The sequence below is a fragment of the Cryptomeria japonica genome, chromosome 8, assembly GCF_030272615.1.
Source record: "Cryptomeria japonica chromosome 8, Sugi_1.0, whole genome shotgun sequence".
Taxonomy (NCBI): Eukaryota; Viridiplantae; Streptophyta; class Pinopsida; order Cupressales; family Cupressaceae; genus Cryptomeria; species Cryptomeria japonica.
In genome coordinates this window covers 217,504,276-217,529,465 of record NC_081412.1, presented here as the reverse complement: position 1 = coordinate 217,529,465, position 25,190 = coordinate 217,504,276, and positions in this window count along the sequence as shown.

Here is a 25,190-nt window from a genome sequence, read left to right as displayed (position 1 = left end):
TTCTTCCGTCTTTTCCCCCCCTTCAGTTGCTCATACCTACAACACAAGAAACAATAGGCAACCTAATCCTCTAGTTATCCCAACTTCTCTTCCTGATCCTTAGCCTATTCTTTCTCAAGCACCTCATATATCATAAACTCTTAGTAAGGAGTATGAACTTATCAAACAACTTAAAGCTAGTCCTGCCAAGATTTCTATTTGGGATTTGGTTCAAAATTCACTTGCCTATCATGGGATGTTACAAGATGCTTTGAAAAACTTAGATGTCCCACCTACAGTGACACCTAATAACATGACTACTTTGATTGATCCTACGAACAAACCCAAAGCTCAAATTATATTCACACAAGATGAGTTACCTTCTCGTGAAATCCAACATCAATATGATCCTCTTATGATTGTAGTTATTATCCATGATAGTTCTATAAAATGAACCCTTGTGGACAATGGATTTGGCCTTAATATTTGTAGTGTAGACTTATTGGATAAGATTAAAGTGGATCGTTCTCTCATCGAACCTGCTTCTCTTACTATTTGAATAATGATGCTAAACAATGTCTACGTGTCATAACCTTGCCTGTTAGGGTAGGTCATGTTGTGTTACCTACACCTATTCATGTTATGCCTGGTAATTTGACATATAACCTTCTATAAGGGAGACCTTGGATTCATAGCATGCAAGTTGTACCCTCAACTTTGCATAGGCAAATCAAGTTCATTTATAACAATAAGACATATACCTTATTAGTTAACAAACCTCAAAAACAATTAAAATATAGATCTTCTCGTTAAACTACTTCCCATTCTTCTCCTAATACTGATACTTCTTCAAATACATGTATTTCCTTTAATGAGTTGTTCCTTCTAGTACTCCTAATTCTTCTACTCAATTGGAATCCCCTCCCAAAGATATATTTTTCTCCTGAAGGAGTGCTCTCAAATGATGATTGGGGATCTCTAGACTTTAACCCTACTTTTGTAGGAGAGTATAGAGTATCTTGGAAAGGATCTAAGACTGAGAAGGATATATCTAAGGAGGAATCTAAAGAGCAACCCATTTTGTCTAAACAACTAAGTAACCACTTTGTGGCTGCTTCTAATTCAAATAATTCTTCAAATCCTTCCTCTAATTCATATAGCACTGAGACCTATGGGTCATCACCATCTCTTTCTGGTTTGGTATCCCTTTATGGTCCTGGTTTTCACATTTTAGCTAAGAGTGGCTATGATGGCAATGGTTGTGGTGGAAATGAACAAGGAATTAAAGTTCCTTTAGAACATAATACACACGAAGTTTCATTTGGACTTGGATATAATCCTATTAAGCCCACCAACGCATCTAAAAGAATATCTCTTAATGTGAATGCTATATTTAGTAGTGATGATAACCTCACCTCAATTAAATCATCTTTTACTTCTTTCAACACTCATCCAACTCATAAGGAAATCTTGGTGATGAACAAATCTCTCTATGAATCTCCTCTAGAGATTTATAATCCCCCTTATGAGACTTTATCTTCTACTCATTTTAAAATCCTTTTTTCTAGGAATAAGGCTCTAATTAATTACACTTATCACTCTCCTAAGATTTCTTGTGTGCAAGAAAAGTATGACTTAGTGGCCTATTCTTCTCCTATAAACTTATCTCTTTGTAAAGACTTTTTAACATTCATCATCTTACACATGTTTTTAATCTCACTTATAGTAGATCATTTAGCATGTCATATTCAAATACCTCATTCAATCTATCATATCTTTAATTAACATTAATGGCTAATATGCTGCTCATCATTATGTGACATTGGTAGCTCACTTACTGAGGGCTCATTGTCATTCATGATCGTACAATTTCAAGTGCAATCATACATTTGGAAGCAACATAATAGCCTATTTCTATCTCATCTCTTCTCCCTATATATATGGGGGCAAGAGTGATTTCAAACATCTCTCCTTCTTAAGATTAAAATTTCCCCTTTATGAAGTAGTGTCTTCTATAAGGATTTCTTATTGATTGTAGAGGTGTATTCATATTTTAATTCCTTCGCTCATAGTGGAATAAGCATCCCTAATGGGGATCTTAAGTGCATATCCTTAATTGGGACCTCCTCCTTGGTGTTGGAAGTCTTTGATCATTCATTAATTTCTTGTCTTCATTGAGTAGTATCTTTTTTATTAAACCCTTCTATTTTGTGAACGTGCATGTCCATGATGAGGATCTCTTGCCTTCTTTAAAAGAGTGTTTCTATAAATAATCTCTCTTTGATGTCATTTCAATCCTCCATTCTTTTCCAATTTCCTTTATGTAGTTGTATTTTTGGATTGTATCTCTTGCATTTGTTTTCATTTAAATTTTTCATCTTGTGTTAGAGAACTCTCAAATCCTCACACTCTTTGTTATGTTGGAATTAAAGTTTAGTTCTCTTTCTTACCAAATGATTCTCCATTAGTTTTTGATCTTGTATCAAATCTTCTTGTTAGCATTTTTCATCAATCTTCTTTCACAATTCGATATGGTAAACATGATACCTTGTTTCAACTCACTAAAGTTAGCAAGCCAAAATAGAGGGGGGGGGCATACAACTACCCTCTAATTTTCATCAGCTTCCTTAGTAACCATTTAGGTGATTTTGTGATTTTATCTAACATGTGTTTTTGTAGGGTGCGGATCCTAATTGTGTACCGCAGATGCCACTAGGGGCTTCATTCGACAACTTGTGGATATCATTATTCATGAATGTTTAATTGTCTTTACTTTAGCTTGCATATGCACGTAGTGTCATATGACCACTAAAGTGGGGGCTAAATGTAGTGTCATAAATTGCACACCCTTGCTAGGGTGGTATAATTTCACACTTAGGTTAGCACCTGCCTTAGTGTGTCTGCATCTTGCATTGTGATTTCCCTTTAAGCATTTAATTAAATCTAAAGTCAAATTTCATCACTCCCCACATTATAAAATTAGGCCCTTTACCCTAAGTGTGCCCCTTTTTATTTTATTCCTCCAGTAAATCATTTAATCATAAACCCTAATTATATCCTATTCTGACCTTTAAGGCCCGATTTAGCATATAAAAACACCTCAAAATCAGTTGTAACTTTTGGATTCACTCTAATATCATCATATCTAATGGCCCTCAAAATTTGGTGAAAAGTTGGTCGGACCATGGCAGGAGCGCACATGGTCCTCGACTTTTTCCCAAAATTTTGGAAGCATAATTCTATGATATTATAATGCTTAACCCCAAAATATTGGCAGGAAATTCAATTCCTAGGTCGGCCTAAAGACGAAATTATGTTGAAATTAAGATCTAGGGTTTCATACATAAGAGCTCTCTTTCTTCATTTGAAGGCAACTAAGATCTATCTATTGGATCTGAGAATCTAAGAGTAGATTTTTGGAGCACAAGAAGCCTTCTATGTAGTGAAAGAGAAGCCTATGTGGAGTCTTCAACAACATTCAACAACATTCAACAACATTTCATCAAGCATTCATCATCAATTAGGAGTCTTGAAGACATTGAAGAGTAACAGGAGATCTAGTGGCAATATCTCTCCCTTGGGGATTGGTATGATTTCATGTTATTTTCATGTCTTTGTATGAGATTCTTTACATCAATTTGCATATTTACATTCATGCTTTAGATCATTTATCATATTTGGTTTTAAGCATTATCATTTAAATTCACATTTACATTTTGGGTTTACTCTCATGTGTAGGGTAGCTCTAATTTCTTTCATTTTAGGATCTTGCATACACACAAGGTTCTAGCACATACATTTTCAGTACTTTATCGGTTATTTGTGGAGGTGGAAATCACCAACACAAGGGTTTGATTGAGTCAAAACCCTATATAGCCAAAAGGTACTCGGAAGCAGTTTTGGATAAGGAAAAGGCATCAGAACCACCCAGAATCATCAGATCTACCCTAATATGCCTAGGACAGGGGCGTGGTGCCCTAGTCCCTCCATTTTGTAGTGAAATTTGATAGGGTGCAGCCTCAAGTCATCAGATTTCCAATCTTTTAGTCACAACTCTCTGTCAGATTCTCAGGGACAGTGGTGTGGCACCCTAGTCTTGGTCCATTTGGCTCAGTTTGCAGTAATAGGTACACATCCAAAATCATCCCCCTTTTATGCTTTCAATATCTCAGTTTCAGATCTGCAAGTTTGTGTAATTTCAAGTTCATTTATGCTTCATTCTTTATCTCCTAGTCTAGTTGATCATTCAAACCCTATTTTTTCTAATCATTTGAAACAAGAGGAATAGAAACCCTAAGAGATAGTCTTGGGCTCTCTCTTCCTCACAAGAAGTAGCCAAAGTAATCTATCTCCCTAAGCTCTTTAGTATTCCCAATGTGTTGGCAAAAGTGGGATTAGGTCCTAGTCACTCGATCTCGCTTTTCCCACCTCCACACCATTATAGGACAAAAAAAATTTAGCTTACATTCTAGTAACATGATTTTGATAATTGTAGGTTCCTCACATCACCTTAAGAAAGTGCACAACACTAAATTTCCAAAGGCAATCATGAGGTCACATACAAAACTTGACTTTTTCATAAAGACATGGATAAGCATGTTAGAGCTACTCAAGGACTCAAGCTCTTGATGTCACTTGCAGCTAAAACTTTCTTCTACAAGAGAGAGAAAAGAAAGAGCATATATTTGCAATAATAGATGCAAAATAATTATATTGGTACAATTGATACATAATGTACGCATGGGGTCTTACCCATGTAGGCGAGGTCGAGAGGTAGGATTAGATAAGTGTTTTAATTTTATGACATGAGATAACTAGATATAAGATCACATGACAACCAATACCTTCTAGACTGATTCATAGTCTCCTAAATAAACTTAAGTTGTGAACATTTGTGAATAGGACCTAACTGATAAGTAGCTAGATAATGTGCCTTGTTCACACTACAAAGGGGAAATCGAATAGGTACTAACCATGTTCATAATAACACACCCCCTAAGTGCACCTTAGGTAGAGGTAAACAAATACACTTGATGCAAATATACAAAGATGGGCCCTGACTACTAGGCCATGTTAGGTACTCATTTACAAAATATCTCTCACAAATGAAGTAAAGGAGAAAACCCTTATGGAAAAAAACTTCTCTCCAAGAGAAAGGATGTAAGAGAATCAATCATGTACAAGTCATGAATGGAGGACTCAACATGACCTCCCAAAGACTACATCCATCACAAAAATACAATTGATGTCCCCACATAGGAGTGAAAGAGTGAGATTATATATTCTCCACATAATGAAATATCTTGTATAGTAATGGTGAATGCTCAAAGACAAAAGAGAACTCAATGCCTATATATAATATGCATCTCCTTTGAAAAAAAAGTACAATGGTTGATATAATAGAAACTCCAACTCCAAGAAGATAGATGAGGGAATCTAAGACTCATGACGGGTGTCTCTGAAAATTAATCAAGTGTCTCCATGCTAGAGTATGCCATAATAAAATCAAGTGCTACCCCAATAAAAAATGATGACACATTAAGACTATTTGAAAACTCATGAATGCCAATCTCCAAATAAATAATGGTTTGATGATAGTTTTAATGTAATTGTCATCAAAGAGGAGAGATAACTCATCAAGTGTGTCATCCAAAGCTACAATATGAGATTTGCAAAATAAATTTGATATGTCTATCAAATGTTCTATGAGGCCCTACCCCAACCCATCCTAGCATTTCAATGATTTTCATGTTGAAACTATTATGGATGCTTTATTTTTATGCATTATGGATATAGAACTTTATATGATCCTAGGAATTGGATAACATTAATATATTGATGCTTCATTTCTATGCATTGTGGGTATAGAATTTTATACGACTCTAGAATAGGATAACATTGAGATGGTGTGTCATTATTTCATTGCAAGACTTTATTATGATGCTAGAAATATGATGCATATGGATTAAATTTATGAGGATTATAATAATTGCTTATGTGGATTTGCTTTGTTATATGGTAAATTGATTTGTATGATGTCAATTGTATGCAGTGTGATTGAATTGTATTTTAATCTATGTGTTCAATATTATATGAGGCTATTGGGAAGTACTAATGTGTAATTGAGATGCGCAGGAAAATTATCCATGTGACCATGGAAACATTATGGAGAATCAAGCCTAGGCTTATGTACATTCGTAAAACCATGGGTTGTCTATTTGGAGCGACAACACCCCGTATGTATCGTATTTTATTCATAAATGTAAATGTTTGCATTTTTGTTAAATTGTAATTATTTATTTGTGTAAATCCTACAAAAGACAATTGCCATGTGTGTATTAGTGATGTGAAATTCTTTTATAGTGTCACTTGACACATATGTTGTATGTTGTGTTGGCATTGTCATGTCACCTTTTGAGAGATGTATTTTTGTTTAAATGATATATTTCTAAATTATCCTTGAAGGTTCTAAGAAATCTAGGATAGTGAGCCATTAGGAGGGTCAACTTAGAGTTGACCTGTAGGTAAACTTTAGGTGGACTTTCAAAGGGTTAAACCAACTCCTAGAGTCAGTTTTGGAGCATTTTTGTTGGGCCTAATGGGGTACCTATGGGTGAAGACTAAATTTGGCCATGTGTCCACCCCCTAGGACTTGTTTAACCTCCCAAAAAGTGGATTTTCTTAGATGGCCAAATTTTATCTTTAGGAGTGCCATCCTTGGTTAGATAACCTTCTTGGTATGTGTCGTTCCTCTTCCTCATTTCATTCCTCTTCTTGAGGTGCCTTGGTTAGGGAGTGTGTAAGACCTAGGGAAGACCAGCCAATGGGAGCCTCTCACTCTATCCAAGAGGTTAGAAAGAGTGAGAGAAGCCTTCTTAGGCAAGAGATTGAGACTTAGGAAGTTAATCACCCACTCTCCATCTTTGGAGATGAGATCTTGCAGTTTTGAAAACCAATTTTAGAATGGAATTTTTGGGCTAAGTGTTGAAGAAAAGAAGTGTGGATTTGGGCTACTCTTCTCCGAGCTATCCCTAGTAAACCCTTGGAAGATTCAAGGTTGGTTAATTTTCTTTCTTGTATGTTGAAAACTTATTTGTAAAAGATTGCTTGAATGTGGATGTCTCTTCCCTTGTATTTTATTTGTGAAAATATTATGTGATTCTTCTTCCATTTGTTATGCTTTTCTTGTGTTTTGGGAGTATCCAAGGCCATCTTACCCTTGGGAGGGTAGAATGGTATTGGGGGTGGAAGGTGTTTGACAACCTTAGTGTGAGAGGCTCTCTTCAAGAGAGTGATCTCAAGGGTTTGTTTATGTGACCCTTGCTGCATAGTTTTGTTTATGCATTCGGGGGTCATAAGGGGAGAAAGTATGACATGTATGCCTTGGGGGTCATAAGGATGTTGGGTTAAGATGGACTTATGTTGTGTTCTTGGTTGCCATGAGTTGGCTGTGATCTACTATCTTACAGCTCTCCTCAAGGTACTTGATCCACTTCCACCCATGTAAATATCACATTATGTGATGAAGTTCAACCTTGGGTTGGGAATGTGTTTGTTGTGAGCTTTTCCTTGCTTGTTTTTGTATTGTTTGAGTGTAACCCATCTAGGACTTGGCTCTCCAAGCTCGGGGGTGGCTTCTAGTAAGCCTAGGCTGGGAGGTGAGCTCTCCATGGTCACAACCTTAAGGTTTTGTATTGCAGGTTGCTTTGTGAAGGGATTGAAGGAAAAGCTTGGAAATGGCCTTGCTGATTTTATTTTAATTGTAGAAAAAGAATAGGAAATGTAATATTGTATTTCAGTTGTAGAAGTGTAAAAGAGGGGTTTTATGTTGTATTTATTTTGTAAAAAGAAATGTACTCATTTTATTTAAGTCCTCATTTATTAGGAATGAGAGACCAGTTGGGTATTTCACCCATTGTAAAAGTGACAAATTGTATTCAGATTTTTCTTATAAGAAATGCACATTTTTAAGTTGAAATTGCAAATGATGGTTAAATGGATATTAGAGGGATAATAGTTCTGTATTTTTAAAATATATCTAAGTGTTTTCTGAACTATATTAGGCTGTTGTCATTTAATTATCTCTGTCATTTATTAAAAAAAAAATGCAGAAAGTGAAATGGAAATATTATGAAGTAGAAAAGCAGAAATGTTAGTAAAATAAAAATAATTATTTAGTCCTAGTTATTTATTTATTTCAAATGCAAATATGGTTAAATAGACTTTAGAAGAATAACAATTTTATATTGTACAAAATGATAATGTATTTAAGAGTTTTCTAAATTATTTAAATGCTACTGTAATTTTATTTATCTCTGTCATTTATCTATTTCAAAAAAAATATAGAAAGTTAAGATAGACAAATTTATCTTTTCCTATAGTTAACTATTAGAAGTTGAAATGAAAAGAAATGCAGTTAGTTAAATCTGTTAGTTTAAAAAAAAAAAGTCTGATGTTATGTGATTAAAAAAAAATACATTCAGATTTAGATTTAGTGGAGAAAACCAGAAATACAAATAGATAAGTAATGAAAGTAAAGGATAACTATTGAGTTTATGTCCTATTCTGCTTTTCTGTAAGCCATTAACTTACTTTATTTCTGTATAAAAAAAAAGGGGGGAAAACAACAAAAATAAATCTAATACATGACTAATAGATTTATGTCTAATTTTAATGAAGAAATGAACTTTTGACATATTTAACAAGCTATTAAATCTGACAGTCCTAATAATTTTAATGCTGCATATTCAAAATCTAGTTATCCTAGCTAAATGAATATTGGTATACATATTAAAATAATTCATACTTAAGAAGGGAAATGCATATTTAACTTTTATGCTGTCTATATTTTATTTATTTCCTACAAGTTAAAAAAAATAAAATATATATATAAATAAAAAAATAAAAAATAATATCTAACCCTAGATGTCCCTTGAGATGGGTATATATATATAATATTTATATTTTAAATAAAAAAATATAGATTAAAAAAAAATTGTAAACAAAAAATAAAAATATTGCTAGCCCTACTTGGGGGTTACCTCGGAGCCAAGGGCTCCCGCGGGCTCCTTGTGGGCCGAGGTCCACAGGGGCGTCGTGACGCCGCTACGGGAGGCGCCAAACCCTTCCACGACCCTTCCTATATACGCCGCCACTGCCTGCGTGAAAACCCCCCCTCGCGGCCCTCATAAAACTCGCAGCCACTGCGAGTCCTCCACTGCCGCCTTGGTTCGGTCGCCGCCCTCTTTGAACCCCCTGTACACAGACACTCACACCTAAACAAGAAAATGTTAGGGTTTGCATTCAAATAATAAAAAAAAATAAAGGGGGGGGGGAGATTATGGAATGTTAAAATATGCAACCCTAACCCAATTTCGGGTTAGGGTTAGCATATAAAATTAAAGAGGATAACAGGAAATGCAACCCTAGCCCATATTCAGGTTAGGGTTAGCATTTAGAAAAGAAAAGTAAATTATTAGAGTTGATTTTAAACAAAATTTAGTAGAGAAATAACTCAACCCTATTTAGGTTTTGAGGTTTTAAAATACTAGTTAAAGAGGGGGAATTCTTTTTAAAGTTGAAAAAGAATTTCCCTCCCATTTAATCAGAGCCAAGTGGAGAATTTAATTATAACTCCCTATTTGATTAAGGTGAAGATTAATTTATTTTTTTTATCAACAAATAATTTAAAATGGGGTTAATTTCATATAGATATATTAATTTGCAATTATTGATCTAATTTTAATAACTAGGGTTATTATATAGTTAATGTTCATATTTAATTTAATATGGACGTTAAGTTAAATTTAATTTGGGGGAAATTATTAATGAAAAGTAAAAATTGTATTATGCGAAATCTAGCCTATGAGGTCAATTTTGGCCAAGAATTTAATAGTCGAAAATTTGAAGGTTGAGGAGATTTAAAATTGACTTTAATATAAAATATATTTATTTAGCAAATATCATTATTGAATTTGTTAACCTCTTGGGTTATATTTAAAAAGTGGATTTGTGTGCGCCCAATTGATTAATTTTAATTTAAGATAGCATTATCAATATTTTAATTAGCTTGGAATATTTTAAGTGCAATCGAGATATTTAAATATCTTTCGACTTTACTTAGTGGGGAATTAATTAGGTTGATTAGATTAATTAATTAAGTTGCGATAACCCTCTTAGGGAATAATTAGGCTTCATTAATAATTGTCGCATTATTGATTGAATTAATTATTCCAACTTTAGTAAACAAATTCTATTTACATCTTAGTTAAGACAAAACTTAATTGATTCCATTTTAAACGTAGGTTATTTTATGAGTTTATGTTGTCAAAAAAAAAATTGTTGTTCCATTTTTTTGCCCAAAAGTTTGGGCACGACATGTTCATCCTACAAAGTTGAAGTTGAACAATAATGATCAATTTGATTAACTGGAGAATTGAAATTCATGGAAATATTAAAATCTAAAGTAGCAAGAGGGGGAGGATATTAGAAGTTTAGCACAAGTCTCAAGAACATCAAGCTTCAAGTGACCAAACTTCTCCCAAAAAATATGATCCACACTTTATGCATGAGTATTTAAAGGAACCACATTAAATCATATGGATCAAAATGTGGAAAGGTATATAATCGAGATGAATGATCAACCATCCAAATAGCAATGACAACTCTACTCTCCAAGTCTTTAATGAACACACAATTAAGTGTGAACTTGGAATAATTTTAGGTCTTCTCCACTATGCGACAAGGATGAGAATAAAGTACATCATTAAAATTTCCATCTTCTATGTCAGTAGATCCTTTCCCATAAACATGCATATATGTGTTGTTACCCATCAAAATGTGTAGCAAGGTGCAAAGCTCAAATTAAGGAAACACACCTTGCAATGAAGACATATGATGTGAAGCTCTATAATCAATAATTCTTTTCCCTAATTTAGACATGTAGATGCAAGAAACACATTAACTTTCATGTTATCAAATCCATTATCTAAACATGTTGTCCTTTATTGTGTGGATGATGATGATGATGATGGTGTAGAAGAGGAGGATGAACTTGAAGACTTTGAAGGAAATGCAATATTACTCTCCTAAAGGATTTGTATCGACTCTTCTAATTAATTTAAGTAGCAATTTTTTTCATCATGCCTTTATTTTTTGAAATATGTAATGTGGTTTTTTCCTAATTAGATTTATCCCCTTTCATAGAGGTGGTATGGTCATTAGATTCTATCTTGGTTTTTTAATTTCTTCTTGCCTTTTCCTTTGGGTGTTTGTGATAACAATGCTTGACTCTTGGGAAGTGCATCTAACTAGATAAGCTTTGCTTGCTATCTAGTCAAGTGATCACAAAATGTCTCAAAAGAAGGCATGTTAAATGATTCACCTAAGGCCCATGGTGTAATAAAATATAGAAGAAAAGACTACAAATACTCTTTTTAAGTTGATAAAATCAATAATATACACTATTTATTAAATTTATCTCTCCCACAACCAATTAATTTAGATATCAATGATTTTAACTTAACCAAATAATCCTCAATGTTATTAAATAAATGAGGAGATAGATATTTTAACTCTACCTCTATATGAAAAGCACAAAATCAACTAATTATACCAAACAAAACTTTATACCTTATCATATACCTACTTCGGTGTAGTGCACTCCTCAATGTGGAACAACAAGATTGTTAGACAATTAAAATAACCGGAAGACAACTAAGAGGGGGGGAGAGTGAATCAGTTGTCATAGATTATCGAAACCATTAGCAATTAAAACTTTAATACTGGAACCCAAAACATTAATACCAGAATAGAAGTTAAACCAATTAAGCATAAACAATAATCACAAAATAAATACCATCCACATGACACCAAGATTTATACATGGAAAACCCAGTAAAGGGAAACACCACAGTGGGAATCCTACCCACAGTCAAATAATACTTCTGTAGTAAGTATGTGAATTACAATTGAGGGGCCTGCACTTGCAGGAAGGCCAACAACCTAGAGCGCACTGCTCATCACAAAAGGAGCCTCACTGACTACATAGAAATCCAGACTACAATCCAAAGAAGTGTTGAATTGCAAAATATAGCATCTCCTATGCCTGAGTACAGTTATGGTTAAGCTCAATACCGGAGGAATAAATTCTCTTACATAAACCCAATTCAATATCCAATGATCGACCAAATTCTCTTCCTGAATGATATTACATTATTTGCACATTTGACCATGACTTCTAATATAACCATGATGTTCTATAATGAGATCTTACATCTATATATACAAACCCTCAACCATAAACAATTAGGTTGGCCACCAAATAATAAACCAATTACATAATTACAAACCATTTTGGCCTTAGACCAAACAAATAATATCCAAGACATAAGACATCCCAGAAACACATTGAGAGGTCCAATCCACACGTTACATTAAATTCAGTCCATAACCTAGATCAACCGGGACCCAGTATAGGTCCACACGCTACAACAATGATCTCCATCTGCTAAGTCTCAAACATGATCACCATCAACATCCTGAAAGTCCACCAGAAGCTGCACCAACACCACTTATGCAATTCATCAAAGATCTTCATCAAAAGCTCTGTCGATGAAACCCTTGCCGGAACTAGAAACCAAGCTTCTTAAGAAATCAGGATAGAATCCGATCACCAAACCAAAACCAACTTACTGAATATGAGCATGGGTATCATGATTAATCAAATTCTATCACCAAACTATACCAGAGCCTACTAGATCATGCCAGATCCAAATCAACTAGAAACCACTCAAGCTACTGGGACCAAAAGGGTGTCGATAAAGCATCCAAAGAATCCAAACAACTAGTGTTGGCATCAATGCAACACATAATCAATTCCACCAAATGGCCAAAAATCTCCCCCTTTGGCATTAATGGCAACACTAGATGTGAAAAAAACATCTAAGTACCAAGAAATGCCAAACAAGTCTCCCCTAATGGAAGACAACCACCAATCTCCCACATACAACTCAAACTCCCCCTATGAATAATGTCTTTGTAAATCCTCTGAATTTATCCCCTTTTCTTTTACTTTTTCTTTTTCACATCAATATCACTCCCCCTTTGACATCAATGCCAAAAATCTAACAAAAATATCAAAGAAAAAACTACTGAATCACAAAGCTGACTACTTCCCCTGAGCAGTAGCAACCCCACATGAGTGCCAAAATGAATAATATCTTTGATAATGCATATCGGACTGATGCCAATCCGCATCAATCAAGTCTCTATCGGAGGGGCATAAACTCCCAATCTGTCTCTCAGGTACTCAAATGATTCCTTGGGCAAAGCTTTAGTGAAAATATTTGCAATCTGTTCTTTAGTGTTCACATAAACTAGTCTAACTTCATTTGATTCCACCTTTTCCTTCAAAAAGTTATACTTGATAGATATGTTCTTTGTCTTAGAATGGAATACCAGATTCTTTGATATATCAATAGCAACAAAGTTATCACAATAAATAACTACCGATGCATCACAATCCACCTTTATATCCTTCAAAATTTGCTTCATCCATAAAACTTGTGTATAGTTAGTAGCAACAACAACATACTCAACTTCAACAACAGATAAAGTAGTACATGATTGTTTCTTGCCGACCCATGAAACCAACTTCTTTCCAAGAAAGAAATCTCCACCAGAAGTGCTTTTCCAGGCATCAACATCTCCAGCCCAATCAACATTTGTATATGCACATAAAGTAAAGTCATCATCCTTAGGGTACCACAAATCATATTCTGATGCACCTTGCAAGTATCTAAAAATCCTTTTCACCAGAATCTCATGATTTTCTTTAGGATGACTTTGAAATCTTGAAGCAATACAAACAACATTCATAATGTCAGGCCTAGTCTGAGTCAAATAAAGCAGACCTCCAATCATAGATTTGTATCTTGTAGGATTTACTTGTAACCATATGAGTACTTATTGGTTTAGAATCTCCTATACCAAATTTCTTCAACAATTCCTTAGCATACTTAGTTTGATAGATAAAAATACCTGTGTCAGTCTGAGTAATCTACAAACCTAAGAAAAATTTCATCTCACCAATCATAGATATCTCAAATTCTTTCTCCATATTCTTAGAAAATTCTATGCATAACTTATCTTCACCTCCAAAAATAATGTCATCAACAAATACTTCAATAATTAGTATATCATCATCAGTGATCTTATAATATAAATTACTGTCAGCACTACCCTTTGTAAAACCAAGTTTCAAAACATATTTATCCAACCTTGCATACCAAGCTCTAGGTGCTTGTTTTAATCCATTTAAAGATTTCCTTAACCTGCAAACCATGTTTGTATCATCTGATAGTGAAAAACCATCAGGTTTCTCAATCTAAACTTCATCATCAAGATCCCCATTCAAAAATGTACATTTAACATCCATCTGATAAACCTTGTAGTTTTTATAAGCATCATAGACAAGAAATAATCTTACATCTTCAATTCTAGCTACAGGTGCAAAAGTCTCTCCATAATCAATTCCTTCCTTATGAGAATATCCTTTACAAACCTATCTAGCCTTATTTCTTATAACTTGACCATCCTCATTCAATTAATTCCTAAAAACCCATTTAGTTCCAATAACATTTTTATTTTTAGGCCGGGGAACCAAAGTCCATGTGTTATTTTTCTCAATAACTTGTGAAATTAAACAAACCTCATTAGTTGCCAGTCTTCTTCTTGTCATCACTCCATTTCTCTTATCCCCAATGATTTGATCTTCTGAATGATTCAAGCTCACATACCTAGGAGTCCTCCGACTCTCTGTTCCTCTTCCATGTTCTTTAGTTATTGTAGAATCATTTGATACTGCTAGAGTAACTAGTTCAATATTTTGTTTTGGTAAAGGTGCTATCAGTTCAAATATAATCATTTCCACTGCCGGTTCCTTCTCATAAACTCTGATTTGACTTCTATTCAACTCATATACTTTAACATTAGCACTCTGCACAATTCTCTGCAATCTCTTGTTATAACATATATATGCATTGCTTTCATTAGAATAATCAAGAAATATGCCTTCCTCACATCTAGGATCAAATTTTTCAATGATATCATCTCTCCTGATATAACATTTACTTTATGAAATACTTAACTGTAGGTGTATTGCCAAACCATAATTCATAAGGTGTCTTACCAATTTCTCCTTTGATATGTACTATGTTGGATGTATAAACCGCTGTGCTCACTGCTTCTCTCCAGTAGATATGAGGTAGACTAGCTTCTATCGTCATTGTTCTAGCAACATCCAAGATAGTTTTGTTCTTCCTTTCCACAACTCCATTCTGCTGAGGTGTTTGGGGACCATAAAATTGTCTTCTTATACCATCCTTCTCACAAAAGTTATTAAACTCACCAGACATGAATTCTCCACCATGATCTGACCTCAATCATTTAATCTTCAATCATGTCTTAGTTTCTACTTTAGCCTTAAAGATTTTAAACTTTTCAAATGCTTCAGATTTTTCTTTTAGAAAAGTAACCCACATCATTCTAGAATAATCATCAATGATTAGCATGAAATATCTACCACCTTGAAAACTTTTAACTCTAGCAGGACCACACAAATCAGTATGAATAAGATCAAGAATATCATTTGATTTATCTTGTATACTCCTAAAAGAGGTTTTTACCTATTTAACCATTTGACATTCTTTACATATCGAATTATAGGGCTTCATAATCATACATACCAGATCTTTACAATGCAATCAAAATTCATATGACACAACCTTTTATGCCATAGCCAACTCTCATCAATCTATGTAATCAAACATGTCTTCTCACCGGAGTTCAAATGAAATATATTACCTTTTGTCTGTGTACCAGTTGCAATCTCTAAACCAGAGCTGTTAATGATTTTGCATTTTCCATCCTTGAACTATAATTACCCATTCATCCTTGTCTTCAATTTTAGTAGCAAGTGCCTTTTCTTCAAGTACATTCTCTTCCAGTGCCGGATCATCTTCCTTGATATCCAGGAACACCCATTCCTTCCCATTGTCCAAACCACTACTAGAGTCTTATGCTGGTTCATCATCAGAATCAGTAATGCCTTCCTCATATGTAGCATTATTTGTCTCTATTTTTCTTGTACTTATACTTGTTTTGATATCCAAGGTTAGGCTTAAATGATCTTCTAACTCTTTCTTCAAATCTTGAATTCCTTTCAGGACATCTAGATGCAAAATGACCAATCTTATTACATGCAAAACATTTAAAAGGTGCTTTTCCTTCATACTTATTTCCTATCGGTCCTTTAGGTACTCTTCTAGCAAATAGTGCTTCAAGTTGCTCAAACTCATCATCTTCTCTCTTCATATCTTCCAATTCCTTTACATACAAAGCTTTCCAATCTTGCTTACCAGTTGCAGATGTAGATGCATGAAAAGAAGGTTCAGTCTTCACAGTTCTAGAAGGTCCAAATTCTTCAAGCTCAAAAGCAGATATCTTCCCAATCAAAGTATCTTTGTTGACAGATGTATTAGCCATTGTTCTCAACTCATTAATAGTAGTAGCCTTTATTTTGTAAGTCATTGGTAGGGCTCTTAGAACTTTAGAAACAATTTCATCTTTGCTCAGAGTTCCACCACAACATTGAATTACCATAACAATCTCATTTACCCTTTCCATGAATGCAATAATTCTTTCATCTTCTTCCATCTTCAGGTTTTCATATCTCACCCGGTAACCATCAAGTTTAGCAATCTTCACTATAGGGTCACCTTCATTAAGAGTCTCCAACTTATCCCATATAGCCTTTCTAGATGATTTGTTGGTTAATCCCATTATTTATTGATCAAAAAGTGCACACAAAAGGGCTTCTCTTTCTCTATAATCATTCTGAAGCTCCTTATCTAGGTTTGCTGGAGGAGGATTTCCAGATCTCGGATTATAAGGTGTGACACCATTTTGTGTGATCTCCCAAATCTCCTTGCCAAGACATCTTAGATGAGTCTCCATTTGAATCTTCCATATTGCGTAATTTGTTCCATCAAGCCTAGGAATATCTCTCCGAAAGATAGCTCCAGATGAATTGGATGAACTTGAACTGTTAGCCACCATAGGATCTTCCTCAAGCGGTTAAGCTTTCTACAGAGAGGACCAAAGCTCTGATACCAATTGTTAGATAATTTAAATAATTGAAAGACAACTGAGAGGGGGGGAGTGAATCAGCTGTCACAGATTATAGGAACCATTAGCAATTAGAACTTAATACCGAAACCCAAAACATTAATACTAGAATAGTAGTTAAACCAATTAAGCATAAACAATAATCACAAAATAAATTCCATCCACATGACACAAAGATTTATACATGGAAAACTTGGTAAAGGGAAAAACCATGGTGGGAAGCCTACCCATAGTCAAATAATACTTCTACAGTAAGTATGTGAATTACAATTGAGGGGCTTGCACTTGCAGGAAGGACAACAACCTAGAGAGCACTTCTCATCACAAAAGAAAAGGAGCCTCACTGACTACATAGAAATCCAGACTACAATCTGGAGAAGTGTTGAACTGCAAAAGATAACATCTCCTATGCCTGAGTACAATTCCAGTTAAGCTCAATACCGGAGGACTAAATCCTCTTACATAAACACAATTCAATCTCCAATGATTGAGCAAATCCTCTACCTGAATGATATTACATTATTCGCACATTTGACCATGACCTTTAACATAACCATGATGATCTATAATGAGATCTTACATCTATATATACAAACCCTCGACCATAAACAATTAGGTCGGCCACTAAATAATAAACCAATTACATAATTACAAACCATGTTGGCCTTAGACCAAACAAATAATATCCAACACATAAGACATCTCGGAAACACATCGAGACGTCCAATCCACATGTTACATTAAAGCTGGTCCATAACCTAGATCAACCAGGACCCAGTATAGGTCCACACGCTACTACAATGATCTCCATCCACCAAGTCTCAAACATGAACACCATCAACATCCTAAAACTCCACCAGAAGCGGCACCAACACCACTTATGCAATTCATCAAAGATCTTCATCAAAAACTCTACTAGTGAAACCCTCGCCAAAACCAGAAACCAAGATTCTTAAGAAATCGGGATAGCATCCGATCACCAGACCAAAACCAACTTACTGAATATGAGTATGGGTATCATGATTAAGCCAATTCCATCACCAAACTATATCGGAGCCTACCAGATCGTGCCAAATCCAGATCAACCAAAAACCACTCAACCTACTAGGACCAAAAGGGTGTCAGTAAAGCATCCAAACAACTAGTGTTGGCATCAATGACAAAACATTAATGCAACACATTATCAATTCCACCAAATGGTCGACAAAGCTATAAAAAATATGAAATACAATCAAGTCTATAGTCTCATCACATTTGTTTAGGTATGAGAAAACATCTCACACTCCTTAGTGAATTCAAGTCGATGATTATCCAAAGTAGACTATAAACCCTTGTACTAGAGTAACCATTCCATTTTAACTTTTGAAGTGTGATTATTGTGAGGAGTGAGTAGCTCAAATGAACTTAGTTCAAGTATGAGAGCAATAAGAACCAAGAGAGAAAAATAGATAATATAATACAAAAATTTGATATGAAACCTCCTAAATCTAAATCAAAACTAAAAATGAAGCTCCCTAAAAAGAAATTTTATTCCTGGTCTCAATATGTCCAAGTAGTCACTCAAAGTGTGATACTTATAAAAAATGGATAAAATGTACCTAGGGTTGAATATAAAAAAATTGCATGGATAGATCTATTGGCAACAACAATGAAGGAAGACTGAGAGGGGGGGGGGTGAATTAGTCTTTACTAGATTAACAAACTTTATCATAAATAAAGATATGATAAACTACAACAATAACAAAGATAAGCAAATTGAAAGCACAACACACAAAACCAAGATTTTGACGTGGAAAACCTGGTTAAGGGAAAAACCACGGTGGAAACCTACCCACAGTAAGATGATACTCTACAGTAGTATGTGTAAATATTACAATGGGGAATGCACATGAATCCACGAACACTGCATAGAGATCACTGCTCAAAACATAATGACCTGAAAGGCTACAACCCTGAGGGAAGTCTCACTGACTTACAACAAGATTCAGACTACAATCTGGAAGGAGTGAACTACAATAATAGAATCTCCAAATGCTTGATGATTGTTCCAGTTAAGAACAAATGTCTGCTCTGGAACACCAATCTCTTCTCAATCAAAAAACCGAAGGATGAATCCTTGTTTGCACATAAACCTCTCTCCGATAATGTAGACACAACCTCTACCACCAAATTACATGACAATATCACCTATATACAAATCATCAACCTTGACAACAAGGTCAGCTAAACCCTCAACTCACAATTACAAAATTACATCACATGATACAAAGATCGACCACTGGACCAATATAATGATTTACATGACATAACATGGATGTAATTCAAATTCCCAAACGCTCAACTCCATTGGAAATTACACCAAGATCAACCACAACACGCTACACCAACAAAAATACCGCATAACACGAAGAACATCACCGGTTCATGAAAACCACCAAAAAATCGCACAACGATCAATGCAGATCATCAAAACAAATGGGACACAATTAGGAAACACCATCAAGAAAATTAGAATTATTAGAAATAATTGCACCGACACCACTTATCAAATCTTCATCTGTCAACGTCTAAAACTCAAGAACACAGCCAATCAACAACTGTCACGAAGAAAGATAACTTGTGGAGCACCACTCAAGAACACAACCAATCAACAACTGTCATGAAGAAAGATAACTTGTGGAGAACCAAATCAGGATCCATGTGAAATGAAGATACACAAGACCATCCTAAACAATATCCTAAAAACTCAACTCAATATCTGATCACACTGGAATATACCAGAGGACATACTGAACTCTGCAAAGCACCAATACAACAAAACAAAGCTGCAAATTGGATCATAAGATCTTCCCAATCTCAAAACACTGGAGCAAATCATAGGAATATGTTGACATCAATGCCAACAACATATCCTAGCAGCAACAATGTCCAACAATCTCCAACAATCTCCCCCTTTGGCATTGATGGCAACATATGAATGTGAAAAATAGTCAATGCAAAGAAATAAGATATCTCGAAAAAAACTCCCCCTAAGATCAAGATAGATAAAGAATTCACATGATCTCTCTCCCCCTTTGACAACAATGCCAAAGATCTCAAAATAGAAAAGAAAACTCACTCTCCCCAAAAACAAAAACATGAATTTCAAGAATCTCTCTCCCTAAAACATAGGCTACTCCACCAGAGGAGAAACACCAACTCATCAATCCGAATAGAAAGATAAGGCTCTGAGATCCCCTGGATTGATGCAATTCAATGCATCTAGTTCTCATCAGGAGGGGTGGATACCCCTAACTTGTCTCTCAAATAGACAAAAGTATCTACAGGCAAAGGCTTAGTGAAAATATCATCAATTTGTTCCTTTGTAGATACATACTCCAACTTCACTTTCTCTTCATTGACTTGTTCTCTCAATAAATGATTTTTAATTGACACATATTTAGTCTTTGAATGTTGCACCAGATTCTTTGACATGTTTATAGCACTAGAATTATCACAGTATATCACAGTAGGCTCATCAAAGATAAATCTGATATCCTTCAACATTTGCTTCATCCAAACTACCCGAGTGCAATTACTAGCAACAAGAATGTACTCAGCTTTAGCAGTAGATAAGGACACTAAATCTTGTTTCTTACTAGCCCATGAAACCAATTTCTTACCCGAAAAGAATGCTCCACCGATAGTGCTCTTTTGGTCATCATCACTAGCCCAATCAACATCATTGTAAGCACATAGAATGAAATCATCATTCCTCGGGTACCACAAACCATAATCCATAGTACCCTTCAAGTATCTAAATATCCTCTTAACAACAGTGGCATGACTCTCTTTCTAATCAGCTTGATATCTAGCAGCCATGCACACAACATGAATAATGTCTGACCTAGTATAAGTAAGATATAACAGTCCACCAACCTTAGATATGTACAAGATCTAATTATCTTTTGGAGATTCATCATTCTTTGACAATTTACAACCAGTCACCATAGAAGTTCCAACCGGTTTGAAGTCATCCAACCCAAACTTCTTCAACAATTCTTTCACATATCTAGTTTGAGATATAAAGATACCTTTTCCAGTTTGTGAAATTTGCAAACCTAGAAAAAATTTCATCTCTCCTATCATAGACATCTCAAATTCTTTTTGCATATCACCGACAAACTTCATGCTCAAGTCATCGTCACCTCCAAAGATAATATAATCAACAAAGACTTCAACAATTAATATGTTATCATTCTTAATCTTAAAGTAAAGATTACTGTTAGCAACACCTTTGTTAAATCCCAGTTTCAACAAATCTTTATCTAATCTAGCATACCAGGCTCTAGGGGCTTGCTTTAATCCATAAAGGTCTTTCTTCAGTTTACATACTATGTCTCCATCATCTGATAATGAAAATCTATTAGGTTGCTCAATGTAGACTTCTTTGTCAAGATCACCATTCAAAAAGGCAGATTTGACATCCATCTAATATACATTGAAATCTTTATAGGCAACATATGCAAGCAACAATCAAACAACTTCAAGTCTGGCCATTGGAGGAAAATTCTCCTCATAATCAATTCCTTCTTTCTGAGAATATCCTTTACAAACCAGTCTTGCTTTATTTCTAACAACTTCATCGATTTCATTTAGTTTGTTTCTGAATACCCATTTACTACAAATTACATTCTTATCTTTAGGTCTAGGCACAAGCTCCCATGTGTTGTTCTTTAATATCTTATTTAATTCTTCTTCCATAGCTCTCATCTAGTTTTCATCTTTACAAGCTTCAACAACATCTTTAGGTTCAATTTTAGAAATCAAACATACCTCTTCAGCAGCTAGCCTTCTTCTAGTCATCACACTTTTATTTTTATCACCAATAATCTGATTTTCAGAATGATTAATTCAATCTTACATACCTTAGAGTCTTCTAATTGTTCTGATTTTTCAGGTTCCTACACTTCTTCACCGACAAGAGCAACATCCGGGTTAACAGTCTCTACCAGATCATTCTTCTTTGATTCTTTAATCTAAATAAGGTTTAGAACAATATGTTAACCATCATCATATCCACATGTTGTGATCTCTTTTCTGAGGTTCTCATCCACCTTCACATTTTCACTTTCCACTATCTTCCTTAGTCTCTTATTGTAACACTGATATGATTTGCTCTTTGTTGAATATCCCAAGAAAATTCCTTCATCAATTCTATCATCAAACTTTCCTATGTCCTCATCTCTCTTGATATAACATTTGCTTCTGAATACTCTGAAATATCTCACAGCAGGAACATGACCAAACCATAGCTCATAAGGAGTCTTACCTATATCACCTTTAATATGAACTTTGTTGAATGTGTAAACAACAATGCTAATAACTTCTCTCTAGTAGATTTTTGGAGCATTACCTTCAATCAACTTTGTCCTTGCAACATCCAAAACAGTTCTATTCTTCCTTTCAACAACTCCATTTTGTTGAGGGGTTCTAGGAGCAGATAATTGTCTTCTAATTCCATGCCTCACATAATGAATCAAACTCACTGGAACATAATTCTCCACCTCTATCGAATCTTAGACATTTCACCTTTAATCCTGACTCAGCCTCAATCTTTGCTTTGAATATCTTGAATTTGTCCAATTCTTCTTATTTCTCCTTCAAAAAGACAACCCACATCATCCTAGAATAATCATCAATTAGAAACATAAAATATTTGTCACCTTGCACACTTCTAACATTTGTAGGTCCACATAGGTCAGTATGCACAAGATCTAGCAATCCATGAGATGTATATTGTTTTCTCTTGAAAGAAATCCTTGTTTTCTTACCCAACTGACATTCTTTACAATCTTAGGCAGATCTCTAACAACTTGAATAGAACTGATCTTAATCATTGAATCAAAATTTACATGACACATTCTCTTATGCCACAACCAACTTTCATCAATCTGAGCAATCAAACAACTTTTCTCACCAGCATTCAAATGAAAAATGTTACCTTCAGTCTTAGTTCCATATGCAATCTCTATACCAGAGGCATTTAGGATCTTGCATTTTCCATTCTTGAATTGTAGATCATAACCTTTGTCGACATTTAGGATCTTACATTTGTCATTCTTTAATTGTAGATCATAACCTTTGTCAATTATTTGTCCAACACTCAGAAGATTATGCTTCAAAGCTTCAACATACAAGACATCATCAGTGTTATGCTTACCATCAAAAGAAATAGAACCTCTACCACAGATCACATAGGATTTGTCATCCCCAGATATTACTATTCCACCATCATATCTTTCCATACTCATAAATTTGCTTTTATCACTGGTCATATGATGTGAACAACCATTGTCAATCACCCATTCATCTTTCTCTTCAGCTTTAGCGGCTAAATATTTCTCCTCAACAGTACAGCTAGTGGGATCAACAGGTACAGGTCCATCTTCCTTGATGGAAATAAATACAACTTCATCTCCTCCTAATTCTTTATCTGTAACACCTTCATTAGCAACATAATAGAAATTCTTCTGATTCCTATACTTCTAGTTAGACTTGTAAGGCTTATCATACTTTTCATGCTTCTCATATCTATCATTCCTATCATGCTTATCAAACTTATCATGCCGAACATATTTAGTCATTCTCTTTGGGCATCTAGAAGCAAAATGTCCTATCTTATTACAAGAAAAACATTTCAGAGGCAATTTTCCATCATACTTACCGGTACCTTTAGGAAATCTACGAGCAATCAATGCTTCAAGCTCATCTAGCTCTCTTTCTTTCTCTTCCATCTCTCTTCTCTCTCTTTCATATTTGGATATTTTGCACTCATCAGGGTCATACTTATTCTTTTCAGATACAAATGTTGATGCTCTAAATGTTGTCTTAGACTTTCTATGTGATTATCCAAATTCTCTTAGCTCAAATGCAACAATCTTTCTAGCCAACATGTCTCTTGTCACTATAGTCACACTTTGAATCTCATCAATAGCAGCTACCTTGTGTTTATAAGAAGGAGGCAAAGATCTTATCAGCTCGGCAACAATTTCATCTTCTTCAAGGGTTCCATCGACACATCGATACCTAGGACAAGGTCATTCACCTTAGCCATGAAAGAGTGTATATTCTTATCTTCTCCCATCTTCAACATCTCATAATTTCCTTTCAAACTCTGTAACTTAGCAACTTTCACTTGTTTGTCTCCTTCATACAGGATTTCAAGATTCTCCCAAATCTCATGTGTGGTCTGAAGTCCCATCACATTTGTCATCTCTAAATCAGTCAGGGCACTAATCAATGCTTTCTTCGCTCTAATATTATGTTCAACTTACTTGATCTCATCAGCAGTAACGAGTCCATTCGGAGGAGCAGAATAGGTATTCTTTGTAATATTCCAGTAATCTTCTCCATGATATCTCAAGTGCACTCCCATCTGGTTCTTCCATATAGCATAGTTACTTCCATCAAATAGCCTGTCCTTCTTAAAGATAACACTTCTACTTCCAACTGCCATCCCAGATCTCCTCAAGCAGTTAAGATTCTTTCGTAAGATCTAGCTCTGATACCAATTATTGGTAACAACAATGAAGGAAGACTTAGAGGGAGGGGGGGGGGGTTGAATGAGTCTTTACGAGATTAAATTTTTTTATCACAAATATAGATCTGATAAACTGCAGTAATAATGAAGATAAGCAAATTGAAAGCACAACACACAACACAAAGATTTTGATGTGGAAAACTCGGTTAAGGGAAAAACCATAGTGGGAACCTACTCACAGTAAGATGATACTCTGCAGTAGTATGTGTAAATATTACAATAGGGAATGCACATGCATCCAAACACACTACGTAGAGCTCGCTACTCAAAAGATAATGACCTGAAAGGCTGCAACCCTTAGGGAAGTCTCGTTGACTTACAACAAGACTCAGACTACAATCTGGAAGGAATGAACTGTAATACTAGCATCTCCAAATGCCTGATGATAGTTCTGATTAAGCACAAATGTCTATCTTGCAACACCAATCTCTACTCAATCAAA